Source organism: Aquarana catesbeiana, linkage group LG13, assembly GCF_042186555.1.
Source record: "Aquarana catesbeiana isolate 2022-GZ linkage group LG13, ASM4218655v1, whole genome shotgun sequence".
NCBI lineage: Eukaryota > Metazoa > Chordata > Amphibia > Anura > Ranidae > Aquarana > Aquarana catesbeiana.
This window is the reverse complement of record NC_133336.1, coordinates 213,336,579-213,350,517: the sequence shown is the minus strand read 5'-3', so window position 1 is coordinate 213,350,517 and position 13,939 is coordinate 213,336,579. Positions and strand designations below refer to the sequence as shown.

At 43.0% G+C, this 13,939-nt stretch overlaps 1 protein-coding gene and 1 long non-coding RNA gene across 2 annotated transcripts in view; both read left to right on the top strand.

Annotated features, from left to right (window-relative positions):
• LOC141116359 (uncharacterized) overlaps positions 1 to 13,939 on the top strand; it is an 80,860-nt gene that overhangs the window by 34,551 nt on the left and 32,370 nt on the right. The window lies entirely within an intron of this gene.
• Positions 1 to 13,939, top strand: part of LOC141116357 (protein S100-A1-like) — a 38,961-nt gene that overhangs the window by 18,338 nt on the left and 6,684 nt on the right. The gene's annotated exons all lie outside the window — the stretch shown is intronic.

Genomic DNA, 13,939 nt, shown 5'->3' with positions numbered 1-13,939 from the left:
ATCCAAATAATCTGTGTGTCATTAACTTGATTTAGAATCCCCTCCCCCCTAAAATTCATCCAAATAGTCTGTGTGTCATTAACTTGATTTAGAATCCCCTCCCCCCAAAATTAATCCAAATAGTTTGTGTGTCATTAACTTGATTTAGAATCCCCTCCCCCTAAAATTCATCCAAATAGCCTGTGTGTCATTAACTTGATTTAGAATCCCCTCCCTAAAATTCATCCAAATATTCTGTGTGTCATTAGCTTGATTTAGAATCCCCCCCCTAAAATTCATCCAAATAGTCTGTGTGTCATTAACTTGATTTAGAATCCCCTCCCCCTGTAAATTCATTCAAATAGTCTGTGTGTTATTAACTTGATTTAGAATCCCCTCCCTAAAATTCATCCAAATAGTTTGTGTGTCATTAACTTGATTTTAGAATCCCCACCCCCCTAGAATTCATCCAAATAGTCTGTGTGTCATTAACGTGATTTAGAATCCCCTCCCCCCTAAAATTCATCCAAATACTCTGTGTGTCATTAGCTTGATTTAGAATCCCCTTCCCCCTAAAATTCATCCAAATAGTCTGTGTGTCATTAACTTGATTTAGAATCCCCTCCCCCCTAAAATTCATCCAAATAGTCTGTGTGTCATTAACTTGATTTAGAATCCCCTCCCCCCTAAAATTCATCCAAATAGTCTGTGTGTCATTAACTTGATTTAGAATCCCCCTAAAATTCATCCAGATAGTCTGTGTGTCATTAACTTGATTTAGAATCCCCTCCCCCCTAAAATTCATCCAAATAGTCTGTGTGTCATTAACTTGATTTAGATTTCTCTCCCCCCTAAAATTTTTTAAAATGTTCTGTGGGGTTGATTTTCTAAAAGCAAATATATGTTGCACTTTGCAAGGACATTTGCTTTAGGGCTTAGTAAATGAGCAGAAGCTCTGCTGATTTCCATCATCCAATCATGTGCAAGCAAAAAAGTTGATTTATTAATTTTGCACATGATTGGGTACTCTTTGCAACATGAAGCCTTACCTCATTTACTAAGCTCTGGAGCAACTGCACTTGCAGAGTGCAACAACTGCAGTTTTCAAAGTGCACAGTCTTGTAGCCTGTAGTAAATCAACCCCTGTGTGTCCTTAAACTTGATTTTTATTCCCCCCTAAAATTTAACAATGTGCCATCAGAGGGGGTGAGCAATCTGATAAGTGGGCCTGTATATTTTAGTCTTTAAATAATATTTAAATTAATGTTATACTGATGCTGGGCAATGTTTTAGTGTAATGTGCTTGCAATGTTATGTTCAAAATAACTGATTTTTGTTTTTTCTTGTTTGACTCCCCAGTTTCCCACAGGAATGGCAGACTGTGGCATCCCATTTTGCCACCCATGGGATTTTCCCAACTGTGGAGGGGCTATAGATGGGAAACACGTCCACATCGTGCCACCACCCCATTTGGGGTCATACTATTTTAATTATAAGGGGTTCCATAGTATTGTCTTAATGGCGGTGGTGTCGGCACAATGGCCGGATGTCGGATGGAGGAGTATTTGCCCAGACGGAGTTCTACCAGCATCTCCAGAGTGGTGGCCTGGGATTGCCACCTGATGCTGATAACATGGAAGGACTCCCCTTTGTCTTCATAGCAGATGAAGCCTTCGGTCTGAGCAAGAACCTCATGAGGCCATTCCCCCAAAGAACCCTCACCCCGGAGAGGAGGGTTTTTAACTTCCGGCTGGCCAGAGCGAGAAGAGTTGTGGAGAATGCTTTTGGGATTCTGGCCAGCCGGTTCCGCCTGTTTAAGACAGCTATCCACATGGTGGAATACAAACTCAATCACATTGTTCTAGTGTGCTGCATCCTGCACAATTATTTAAACAAACATTTAACCAATTATATGGTATCACTTGGGCCTGAGACCGGACTTATCAACAATCCTCTGATGGGCCTGGATACTGGCCGTACTAGCTTGGCCCCCCAAAGTTTACGAGTAGGGGGCCATTGCAATGCCACAGAATCTATAATTTTTTAAATTAAAATATCAGGCCTCTATATATATTTTTTCTGTATATATTTTTTTTATTTTCTATATAATTTTTTTTTATTTTTTTTAACAAACAGGCCTCTATATATTTTGTTATTTATTTTTTTTGTTTTTTAAAACAAACAGGCCTCAATTTTTTGTTTTAGATTTTTTTTTTAAATAATTTTTAGAAACAGGCATACAATTTAAACCTAAAATAAAAGGCCGACAATGGGGTCAGTAAACAAGGAAATGAAGAACATGATCAATGTTTTTTTTGTGAAAAAGGGAATTTAGATTCTCCCCAAAACATCTATCATGTTCTTTATTTCCTGCTGCATACTATCCAGCCGATTACGCATTCAGTCTAACGTAGTGCGCATGACATCAATATCCCCATTCCAGGCCATTATCTGTCCAATTAGGCGTTGTGCACTGTCTGTGCTAAAAGGTTCCACATGAACTAAAATTAAAGGAAAAAAATATGTATTTAGAAATATGCAGCCATACATAGATTACCTTACCATAAGCTGGTGTGTCAGACACTCATGTGGTGGGGTGCCCATGTCGCCTACTTCCTCCAACTCTACTTCATACACATCCTCGAGGGTGGCGCTGGTGCTTGTTTGTTGCCCTTCCACAACCAGATCACCTAAAATAGATGATAAAAAATGTATCTCGAAATAACATCCTCTGTGGGGCTTGGGTTTAATTCCCAATTCGGGTGTTGTGGTCGGGGGTCACTGGGTTCAGCTTGTCTGAGTCTTTTCTCCCCTATGTGAATGAAACAAAAGATATACTTAACACACAGATATTTGAGTCCAGGAATAGTAATCTTAAAACATTGAAGTGAAGTGATGTACAAATTGTCTGTTTGGGCAGAGTTCATAGCTGGAGAAATAATAAAAATTCCCTTTAAAATATAGATCATACATATAGATGTAATATACATATATATATATATATATATATATACACATATACAGTGGGGATCTAAAGTTTGGGCACCCCAGGTAAAAATGTGTATTAATGTGCATAACGAAGCCAAGGGAAGATGGAAAAATCTCCAAATGGCATCAAATTACAGATTAGACATTCTTATAATATGTCAAAAATAGTTAGACTTTATTTCCATCATTTACACTTTCAAAATTACAGAAAACAAAAAAATGGCATCGGCAAAAGTTTGGGCACCCTGCAGAGTTAATATCTTGTACTGCCCCCTTTGGCAAGTATCACAGCTTGTAAATGCTTTTTGTAGCCAGCCAAGAGTCTTTCAGTTCTTGTTTGAGGTATCTTTGCCCATTCTTCCTTACAAAAGTCTTCCAGTTCTTTGAGATTTCTGGGCTGTCTGTCACGCACTGCTCTTTTAAGGTCTATCCATAGATTTTCAATAATGTTGAGGTCAGGAGATTGTGAAGGCAATGGCAAAACCTTCAGTTTACGCCTCTTGATGTAATCCCCCGTGGATTTTGAGGTGTGTTTAGGATCATTATCCATTTGTAGAAGCCATCCTCTCTTTAACTTCAGCTTTTTCACAGATGGCATCAAGTTACCATCCAAAATTTGCTGAAATTTTATTGAATCCATTTTTTCTTCTACTCGTGAAATGTTCCCTGTGCCACTGGCTGCAATACAACCCCAAAGCATGATTGATCCACCCCCATGCTTAACAGTTGGACAGAGGTTCTTTTCATTATATTCTGTGCCCTTTCTTCTCCAAACGTACCTTTGCTCATTCCGGCCAAATAGTTCTATTTTAACTTCATCAGTCCACAGAACTTGTTTCCAAAATGCCTCAGGCTTGTCTATATGTTCATTTGTAAAGTTCAAACGCTGATTTTTGTGGTGAGGACGTAGAAGAGGTTTTCTTCTGATGACTCTTCCATGAAGACCATATTTGTACAAGTATCTCTTTATAGTGGAATAGTGTACCACAACTCCAGTGTCTGCCAGATCTTTTTGGAGGGATCGTGCAGTAAAATGTGGGTTTTGATTGGCTTTTCTCACAATCCTGCGAGCTGTTCTGTCTGATATTTTTCTTGGTCTTCCAGATCTTGCTTTAACTTCCACTGTTCCTGATGACTGCCATTTCTTAATTACATTCCGAACAGAGGATATTAACATCTGAAAACGCTTTGCTATCTTCTTATAGCCTTCTCCAGCTTTGTGAGCGTCAACTATTTTCAGTTTTCTAGACAACTGCTTAGAAGAACCCATGGTGCTGATTGTTGGGGCAAGGTCAGATGAGTCTGGCCATTTAAAACCTTTGAGATTGACATCACCTGGTCTTCCCAGATGATGACTGAGAACAATCCATGACACTGGCAGGTCTCAGCCTTGCAAAGGGGGCAGTGCATGCTATAAATTCTGCAGGGTGCCCAAACTTTTGCAGACGCCTTTTTTGTTTTCTGTAATTTTGAAAGTGTAAATGATGGAAATAAAATCTAACTTTTTTGACATATTATAAGAATGTCTAATCTGTAATTTGATGCCATTTGGAGATTATTCCATCTTCCCTTGGCTTCGTTATGCACATTACTACACATTTTTACCTGGGGTGCCCAAACTTTAGATCCCCACTGTATATATATATATATATATATATATATATATATATATATATATATATACATATACATATACATATCCCTGCGATCCCTGAAAACTCATCTCTTCAGGAAAGCCTGTCACGTCTCCAACTAATCTCCTACCACTTCCACCAGCTCATTCCCCACGGTTACAACCTTTTGTACCACCTGCCCCACCCTATTAGATTGTAAGCTCTTCTGAGCAGGGCACTCTTAATCCTCTTGTATTTTATTGTATTATAACTGTATTGTCTCCCTTTTATATTGTAAAGTGCTGCGTAAACTGTTGGCGCTATATAAATCCTGTATAATAATAATATATATAGATATATGTATGTATGTATGTATGTATATATATATATATATATATATATATATATATATATACACACACATATATACATATATATGAACTATATATTATATATATTTCATATATATTTATGTGTGTATATATATATATATATATATATATATATATACACACATAAATATATATGAAATATATATAATATATAGTTCATATATATATATATATATATATATATATATATATATATATATATATATATATATATATACATACATATATATATACATACATACATCTATATATATTATTATTATACAGGATTTATATAGCGCCAACAGTTTATGCAGCACTTTACAATATAAAAGGGAGACAATACAGTTATAATACAATAAAATACAAGAGGATTAAGTGGGCCCTGCTCAGAAGAGCTTACAATCTAATAGGGTGGGGCAGGGGGTACAAAAGGTTGTAACTGTGGGGAATGAGCTGGTGGAAGTGGTAGATTAGTTGGAGACGTGATAGGCTTTCCTGAAGAGATGAGTTTTCAGGGATCGCCTGAAGGTAGCAAGAGTAGGGGATAGCCGTATAGATGGAGGTAGCGAGTTCCAGAGGATGGGAGAGGCTCTGGAGAAATCCTGGAGACGAGCATGGGAGGAGGAGATGAGAGAGCTTAAAAGCAGGAGGTCTTCAGAAGAGCGGAGAGGTCGATGTGGGTGATATTTAGAGACAAGATTAGTGATGTAGCTTGGGGCAGAGTTGTGAATGGCTTTGTATGTTGTGGTTAGTATTTTGAATTTAATTTGCTGGGTGACTGGGAGCCAGTGTAGGGATTGGAGGAGAGGGTTGGCAGACACTGAGCGGTTGGTAAGGTGGATAAGTCTGGCAGCAGCATTCATGATAGACTGAAGAGGGTAGGAGCCTATGGAGAGGCAGGCCAATGAGAAGGGAGTTGCCATAGTCAAGACGAGAGATAACAAGGGAGTGAATGAGGAGCTTGGTGGTTTCATTTGTTAAAAAGGGGCAAATTTTAGAGATATTACGGAGGTGAATTCTACAAACTTTTGACAATGATTGGACTTGCGGCTGAGATGACAAGTCAGAGTCTAGGATTACACCAAGTACCCTGGCGTGAGGGGAGGGACTGATGGTTGCATTGTTGATTTTGATGGAGGGGGTTGGGGGGAATATTAATAGCTGTTTTAGAGAGATTTAGTTGAAGGAAGTGGTGGGACATCCAGGCTGATATGTCAGTTAGTAAGTTAGTAATGCGAGAGGAGACTGAAGGAGTGAGGTGAGGAGTAGACAGATAGATTTGGGTGTCATCAGTGTATAAGTGGTATTGGAAGCCGTGGGCAGTTATTAAGTGACCGAGGGAGGAGGTGTAGATAGAGAAGAGAAGGGGTCCAAGAACCGAGCCTTGGGGGACCCCCACAGAAATGGGCAATGGAGAGGAGGAGACAGAGTTCTAGGTGACACTGAAGGAGCGCTGTGATAAATAGGCAGAGAACCAGGATAGAGCAGAATCTCAGAGGCCAAGGGAATGTAGTTTATTGAGAAGGAGCAGGTGGTCAACAGTATCAAAGGCTGCAGAGAGGTCAAGTAGTAGGAGTATGGAGTACTGGCTGTTGGTTTTAGCAGTTAGTAAATCATTAGTGAGTTTCAGTAAGGCAGTTTCTGTGGAGTGCTGCTAGCGAAAGCCAGACTGTAAGGGGTCAAGAAGGTTATTTTCACTGAGGTAGGAGCTAAGGCGGTTGTAGACTAAGCGTTCTAGAAGTTTAGAGGTGAATAGGAGCAATGAAATGGGTCTTAAAGGGGTTGTAAAGGTAAAAGTTTTTTCACCTTAATGCATTCTATGCATTAAGGTGAAAAAACTTCAGACAATACCGCCGCCCCGAGCCCCCCTGTTTTACTTACCTGACCCCTCGAAAGTCCCCCGCTCGCTCCCGACATCGATTTCGCCACTCAGCCTGGCCGTTGATTGGCTACAGTGGATGGATTGAAAGCAGTGCAGCCATTGGCTCGTGCTGCTGTCAATCACATCCAATGATGCGGCACGCCAGGGCGGGGCTGAGTGATACAGCGTGCGGGAGCGTGCCCGCAAGAACTAACCACCATGCGAGGGAGCTCACATTAAGGTGGTGAGTCCTTGTGGGGAGGAGCCGAAACAGCCGCCGAGGGACCCCAGAAGACCAGGTTCGGGGCCACTCTGTGCAGAACGAGCTGCACGGTGAAGGTAAGTATAACATGTTTGTTATTTAAAAAAAAAAATTACCTTTACAACCCCTTTAAGTTGTTCAGGTCGGTAGGGTCCAGTGAGGGCTTTTTAAGAATGGGAGTGATCTGCGCATGTTTTAGAGGGGAGAAGAAGATGACACTAGAGAGGGAGAGATTGAAGATGTGGGTGAGGGAGCATAGGATAGAAGAAGAGGGTGACCGTAGTAGTTGTGAGGGAACAGGATCCATGGGACAATTGGTTAGGTGGGCATCCGAGAAAAGTTTTGTAACCTCTTCAGTAGTAGCCAATTCAAAAGAGGAGAGTGTTGAATGTGCTGCTAGGCAAGGTATGTTGGGTGGGGAAGACGTACGCACAGTGGATGTGTCCCCACGAATTGCATCGATCTTGTCTTTGAAGTGATTGACAATCTCTTGGGCAGTGAGTGAGTTAGTGGGTAGAAGGGGTGGGGGACGAAGCAGAGAGTTAAAGGTTGAGAAGAGCCGATATATATATATATATATATATATTTATTTATATACCGTATATGTATGGAACAATGTTTACTACGATAGTTTAAAAAGGGTCTAAACTCATATATTAAATGAAAGCACATGGAGCAGTATGCAAGGTAATAAACAGAATATGAACACATGACAAGTACTTACTTTTTTTAAGCACTTTACGGATCCATCTGTACTGATCCGGCTCCCAGAGTTTGAGGTCGGACCATCTTTTCCTAAGCTGATCTTTCGAACGCTGTCCCCCAAAACGAACATGCAAGGTATTCCCCACCTTCGCCATTATTTTGGCTTTTCGGAAATTAGGCCGGGTGTACGGTCCATACTTCCCATCATAGTCTTTTTTTCTCAATATTGCCAACATCTCCACCATCTCTTCAAAGGCCATATTGAAGGCCTTAAATTTCCGATTCAAAGATCGGGACTTTCCCGGGCTCCTGTCTTCCGTTGCTACCTGAGGTAGTACACACCTGATGTGTCTCCGCCATTTTTTCTCCTACTACGCACCATAGAGAGAAGGGAGAATATTCGTTAAAAAAGAACGTCAGGGGAGGGCGACGCAGGCAGAGTTTCACGCATGCGCAGTGTATAAAAAGTTATTACGTATTGTGTCATACGTATGTTCTGTGCGTAGAGGATAGAGGACTGGAACGCCAGAAACAAAGGTAATTTTTTTATTAGTAAACTATGTAGCAGACTATACTGCTTAAAGATTGATGAGGCCTATGTTGGGATAAGATGATGAGGGTTTAGCTGAAACATTAGTGTTTTTGTCTTGTGTATTATCTTTTACAGAAAACATGAATGCCAAATTTAAGGACCAGAATTTATGACAGCCTTTAATGATAAGTACAGGGAGATGAGGAATCTGTGGGAGGTCAAACACCCTCAATATTACATCAAACCAGTAAGGAAGTCAATGCTGGAGAGACTTCTGGCATTTGTGCAAAATTTCATCCCAGAAGCAACCGTGGAGATTTTGGAAAAGAAAATTGGAATCTTGTGAAATATGTATAGGAGGGAGCATAACAAGATCCAGAATTCCCTGAGATCAGGGTCATCAGCAGATGATGGGTATGTACCCAGGCTGTGGTACTACAAAAAACTATGTTTTCTTGATGACCAGACTGAAGCCAGGGCATAACTTTCAACCCTTCCCTCCACCCTTCCATGCACCCTTCCCGCCACACTTTCATGCACCCTTCCCTCCACCCTTCTTTCCACCCTTCCATGCACCCTTCCCTCCACCCTTCCCTCCACCCTTTCATGCACCCTTCCCTCCACCCTTCCATGCACCCTTCCCTCCACCCTTCCCTCCACCCTTCTTTCCACCCTTCCATGCACCCTTCCCTCCACCCTTCCCTCCACCCTTTCATGCACCCTTCCCTCCACCCTTCCCTCCACCCTTCTTTCCACCCTTCCATGCACCCTTCCCTCCACCCTTCCCTCCACCCTTTCATGCACCCTTCCCTCCACCCTTCCATGCACCCTTCCCTCCACCCCTCCATGCACCCTTCCCTCCACCCTTCCCTCCACCCTTCCATGCACCCTTCCCACCACCCTTCCCTCCACCCTTCCATGCACCCTTCCCTCCACCCCAGCAGAGGCTGATGAGGACCAACCTGGGACTTCCATCCTGGAAGAACTGGATGTGACCATCTGGAGTCAGGTAAATTAATTTCAGACATATTTATTGTTCTAATATTAATGATGTTAACTAGATGTTATAATTGATTAAGGATTTTATCCTAAAAATAATGTATACATATCAATTGACAGTAGTGGCCAAAAATGTTTGTCACCTGCTTTAACAAATGCTGGTGTCAGATTTCTATACTCTTATATATGTATTAACATTGAATTTGCAAGTCATGATAAGAAAATTGTGTGTCATTGATGAACCAAAAACTATAAACATGTCCCTTTTTATACACAGGATGAGCTCAGCCTGGAGGAAGGTGTGGAAAGTGGCAGGCAGGAGGAGGCTGGGCCCAGTGTCATCCAGGAGAAGGTCGGGCCCAGTGTCAGCCAGGATGTGGCCGGGCCCAGTGTCAGCCAGGAGGTGGCCGGGCCCAGTGTCATCCAGGAGGTGGCCGGGCCCAGTGTCATCCAGGAGGTGGCCGGACAAGTGTCAGCCAGGATGTGGCCGGGCACAGTGTCAGCCAGGAGGTGGCCGGGCCCAGTGTCAGCCAGGAGGTGGCCGGACAAGTGTCAGCCAGGATGTGGCCGGGCACAGTGTCAGCCAGGAGGTGGCCGGGCCCAGTGTCAGCCAGGAGGTGGCCGAGCCCAGTAGGAACCTCACCGAATCACAAGTGCTTCCCCTCCGCCTTCATACAAAAAGGGCCAGGAAGGGGATGGTGACAGTCTTCCATACCACAGTACTGGTCCGGCGTATATATTCACAGTTTAGAGTGCTCATTTGGAGAGGTGGATTGGCGAGAATTAAACTGCCCATTCTACAACTCCCAAAAGAACAGGGAGGCATGGCGATTCCTCACCCTCTAATGTACTATCTGGCTGCGCAGATGCAACATTTCACGGGGTGGGAACTTGAGACGGTGTCAGACCCCTCCTGTGATCTCCTCCTGGGTCTTGGAATGGATCACACTGCCCTGTCCCATATGGAGATGGGCTTTCCTAGTGTTCCCTCTGACTGCCCCACAGTTAGGTCACTGATGAAAATCTGGAGGAGGGTTAGGACCACTTTGGGACTGACGGGTTATCTCCTAACTGGTCGGCCTGGGAAAGGGCGGGGGTTAGATTCTTCACACAGATACTTGACAGACCTGTCCTAAAGCCGTACAGACAATTACTGAGCGAATTCCCTGCACTTAAAGGCCACCTCTTTCAATACATACAATTACAAGATGCCATTAGATACCAAAGTCGACAATCCAACTTACAATTAGAAGATTCCACATTCCTTGAGTCCATATATCCTGACCCTGAGAATAGGGGAATCATTTCTAGAATCTATACCCACCTACTATCACACATACAAGCCCCTGACTTGTTACCATGTAGGGAGGGGTGGGAGCGAGATATTGGTCCCATCGATGGCGAGCAGTGGAATCAGATTCTGGGAGTGGGTTCCTTGGTATCAGTATCAGCGGCACAGAGACTGTCTCACCTGTTTATATTACACAGAGTATACCGCACTCCAGTACAGTTGCATAAGTGGGGCAGGCGTGACTCCCCCATATGCCCCAAATGCCAGGCTCACCCGGGTGAACTCATTCATATGCTCTGGCGATGGTTTGTTTACTGGGATGCCTGGACGAGGACTTGTAACTCCCCCCGGTATATGTAGCCCTCACGAGGCTGCTATATTTAGCCAGGAAGCTGATTGCCCATTTGTAGCTCTCAGCACGCATCCCTAAATGAGGCACAGTGGATACAAATGGTCAATGCTATCCTCAAAAAACATGTATCGCCATAGAAAATCACCAAAAAAATGTACCAACATCTGGAAGTGTTGGCTTAACTCCCCAGTTGTTGCACCTCCACAATTGGCCCTGAACAGACTGATGATGGGATAACTGGGCTTTTGGAACTGACGTTGGTGCCCTATATGGTTCAGAAAGTTGAGTGACGTGCTAGGAGTGCCTTGCTTGTTCAGCAAATGTCAATCCCTAATGATATATGATCGGTTGGTACATCATCTTTATATTTTTATTTTATTTAATTTACTTATGTTTTCTTCTTAGCTGAGCACTAGGCTGCTCATCTGTTTGTTTGTATTTTTTTTTCCTAAATTCAGGGTAAACAGGAACTCAGGGTTTTATACAATGTTTTTTCAGCTGTATGATAGCAGTGTTGGCCTTATTGTTAATGCCACTCATATGTTGTAATGAGAAATGAGACTCCTGTTTTATATCTATGTCATACGATTGCAATTGTTCCATGTTTTGCCTTGTGTTCTCATTAATAAAAACCTTTTTGTTGATTAAAAAAAAAAAATCTAAGTCTTCTAAGTCTAGGAGCAGAAAGACGCCACCTCCGTGGACAGGATCCTGAAGGAGCTGGATGAGAATGGAGATGGGGAGGTGGACTTTCAGGAGTTTTTCATCTCGGTGGCCTCTTTGACCGTGGCCTGCAACACCTTCTTCTGCGAGAGCAGCATAGGCACTCAGACTGTTCATTCCACCGCCATGGAGGAGACCCTTGTACAAAGACTGACGTCTCAATAAACTAGAAATGTATCATTTAAATGCTTCTGTGTTTCTGTTTTCTGCATCAATATATCTATAGAATACCATATAGAATGACTATAATCCAATACCAATATTCCTGAGTGTCCGCATGTGTCATTGTTCTGGAACCCCAAGTGTCCGTGTGTGTCATTGTTCTGGGACCCCAAGCATCAGGGTGTCATTGTTCTGGGACCCCCTAGTGTCCCTGTGTCATTGTTCTGGGACCCCCAAGTGTCCGGGTGTTATTGTTCTGGGACCCCCAAGTGTCCAGGTGTCATTGTTCTGGGACCACCAAGTGTCTGGGTGTCATTGTTCTGGGATCCCCAAGTGTCTGGGTGTCATTTTTCTGGGACCCCCAAGTGTCCAGGTATCATTGTTCTGGGACCCCCGGGTGTTATTGTTCTGGGACCCCCAAGTGTCTGGGTGTCGTTGTACTGGGACCCCTGGGTGCCATTGTTTTGGGACCCCTAAGGGTCCGGGTGCCATGGTTCTGGGACCCCAAGTGTCAGGGCTTATAATCTTTTGTTAATGTAATGCCCCGTATTCTCTTGGGTTTTTAGATACATTCTGTTATGTACAGGCCACATTATGGGTTAAAGACAAACATCGGCGTGTGGCATGACATTGATGTTGACAAACGCAGATAAACAGTTCAATGAGGATGAGATGTACTGTGAGGCCGGCCTGTATTGTGACTATTAGTTTGTTCAGGTAAAGATCACGATTGTTCAGAACTCGCCTGAGGTGCCGAAACTCTGGCATTCATTATTGGAAGAGCAGACAGAACAATTCATTAATTCCCAGTAAGTACTGGTTTTATCCATCTTGTGGAATGGAAAACAGGAGCAGGCGGTAGACCTTTGGGTACAGCAAGATGCTCATATAAAGATTTATTGAGCCCGTTTGCAAAAATCATAGATCCCGAGTAAAAAACATCCTCATTAGACTGACGTCATACGGTGTAGTCCCGGTGTAATCCTTGTAGTCCCTATCAGTGAGACGGAGAAGGCCTGTATATCTGCAGGACGGGATGGGGTGGTCTATCATAGTTACATGATTGAGATTTAGTCATAATAGGCATTGGGGGAACAGAACCAGCACAGTGATCTGTCACATAACAAAAATAGACAGAACCAGAATCTGTACCACAGACCTCATTCTAGTCACTTTACAAAAGAATACAATTTGCACTTTTTATGAGTTATAACTAGTTTACAGATAAAACCAAAATTGGTTTCAGAAACGTTAATGAAAACCTGGCTTCCCAAAGCTCCTGATATCTAAACAACACTGGTGGAACCGTGTCACATCTTTTTCACTTTTCTATTCGGTTTTCCATGAACTAGAAAGTGTCAAGACTAGGCCTGGTGGACAGTGGTGGCCAATTATGTTCCCTGTGCCGTCCCGGCCACTCTAGGTGCAAATATAAAGCTTCGCCTGCCTCAACACTGCACATTTTGGCTTCATTTTTCTTGGGTTCTAGAAGGTCTTGCCCTGGTATTGGGTGTAGCCCAGGTTCAGACTGTGGATGTAGTGGAGACTGCGGGTACAGAGGTGGTGCTGCAGAGAATGGATGTCAGATGGGGATGCCAAGGTGCAAAAGGGACTGCTGTGTAGATTAGTGGAAGTTGCAGGGGGCTACAGAGGTTTAAAGGTCTTACAGTTGTAGAGGAACACTTCAGTACCTTTTAGGGGAGCTGCAGGCACAAAAGTTCTACGGGAACATGGACTCCGTGCTCAAACACTGACACAACGTCCCACTTGATAGAGGATGCAGTCCTGTGATTATGGTTGCCACCTCGTCCCTTTAAATCCGAACACATATTTAATACACAGGTTCTGTGGCTGATTAAGGTGGTAATTAAACTCACTTGGTGCCTTATCTGCATTTAAATAGCCTCAGAACCCGTGTAATTCAAAGGTGTTCAGGTTTAAAGGGATGAGGTGACAACTCTACCCGTGATGTGTCATATGATGCAGCCACCACACTCCAGGTAAAACCGAGATGTGGCTGCTGGCAAAAAGAAAAGACACCAACACTGGAACACAAGCCAACTGGAAGTCAATCGACCCTAACCAAGCTCCCTTATTC